Source organism: Sinocyclocheilus grahami, unplaced genomic scaffold, assembly GCF_001515645.1.
Source record: "Sinocyclocheilus grahami isolate Dianchi unplaced genomic scaffold, SAMN03320097.WGS_v1.1 scaffold675.1, whole genome shotgun sequence".
NCBI classification, from domain to species: Eukaryota; Metazoa; Chordata; class Actinopteri; order Cypriniformes; family Cyprinidae; genus Sinocyclocheilus; species Sinocyclocheilus grahami.
In genome coordinates, this window is record NW_015505854.1 from 117,031 (window position 1) to 118,675 (window position 1,645).

At 37.7% G+C, this 1,645-nt stretch overlaps 1 protein-coding gene across 1 annotated transcript in view; it reads left to right on the top strand.

Moving 5' to 3' along the window:
* LOC107559141 (AFG3-like protein 1) overlaps nt 1–1,645 on the top strand; it is a 7,619-nt gene that overhangs the window by 5,314 nt on the left and 660 nt on the right. The gene's annotated exons all lie outside the window — the stretch shown is intronic.

The following is a 1,645-nucleotide window of genomic DNA, read 5'->3' on the forward strand; positions in this document are numbered from 1 at the left end:
GGTGCGTCCTAGTATACATCTTAATGAATTCACCACTTCTCCATGATTATATTTATAGTTTCTAATCTGTAGAAAGGGCAAACACCTCTTCTAGAACTTGCAATTTTGATATATTGTATCTCTAGGCACCATACATTCTACACTGACATCAGCAGTAATAGGGCTTAGCTAGATGATTTATCATACTTCCTCTTCCAAGCATTCTGTTCATCAGGGATGCTCCAATTTTAGATGGGTGAGAGTTAGCCAAGAAGCATCCAGAATCAGTGCTATCTCAAAATATGATGACAATGCATTGAGCTACAAATCTTAAAAATACATTGAGCTACAACTCTATTATTTATGGTTGTTAAATTATGAAAGAGTATAAAAGCCCAGTTTATGTTTGAGAATATTCTTTACAAAAGGCATCTCCTCAGACAAAAGCACTGTTTGTTGGACTGTTCTTTATCCGAAAAGCGAACCTCTCGAGTTGCATATCACGTGTATAATGCTTTGGTGTCTGCATGACCAGTGCTGTCCATATAATCTATTGAATTCAATTGTACCATGCTGTCTCCATTTAGAGCTAATTGAGAGGGTTTTGTGTCACAAGACCTGTGTTCGACAGTAATAAATACAGTAAAATAGTTTGGAGAAAGAAAAAGAGGGAAAACAATCTGATCTTTGTCATTTCACATTTATTCCTGTTAGATTTCTGTCCTCCTTGATTTGGCAGACTTGTTAATGATTCTGGTAGTTTGTAAATTTCTTCTCCAATGTGACCCTGTGTATAGATCATGCTTGATATCATTGAACCCTGTAATAACCGTGGTGGCAAATACAGTACAACTTTGATAGGAGTCCAGAAAGTTATACAAAATAATTTTACTTTTGCATTTGGAATCCCCACCCAGTAGGTTTTTTTTTTCACTTTTAGGATTATATGTGGATCAGGCAAATTTTCCTGCTGTGCACCAGTGATCACAACTGAGGACTGATTTGAATGTTGTCTTGATGTGAAATTATTAATGACATTTATTGATACAGAGTGGTTAAAAACATATTGCTAAAAGATTATTCTCCCTTTCATCAATTTCAGTGCAACTTCAAATGCTGTACTCATTAAGTTAGGCCAGAAACATATTCTACACCAGTCAGAATGCTTGTGCGGTCCTGCTGTACATATGCAATGTGCGTTCGTGTTACTGTGGCTGTAACAAACCTCAGTACTCAAGGGGGCGATAATTACCATCAAAAAGTTGGTTTTAAAATTAAAATAACATTCAGCAGTATACTCTTTAAACTGATGTTCCACCATGACAGCAGTATTTCCTAACACACCATGTATGGAGGCACACCAACAGTACCAACACCATCACTTTTTGCAGTACTAATGAGCTGATGAGTTTAATCAGGTGTATTTGATTTAGCAAGTGTGTAAAAATGTGTACTGTTGGAGTGCCTCCAGGAACAGGGTTGGGAAACACTGTCTTAAGGGATAAAACTGACTAGGGAAGACTGCTTATGCGGGGTTATCCAATCCTATCCAATATGTTAGGGCGGGTTGGAGTTTAAGTCGACATTTCATATCGAGATTGGACTCTACGAGTTTATGCTAATACTAGGTCAGGGGTAGGCAAGTTCGGTCCTAGAGAGCCGCAGT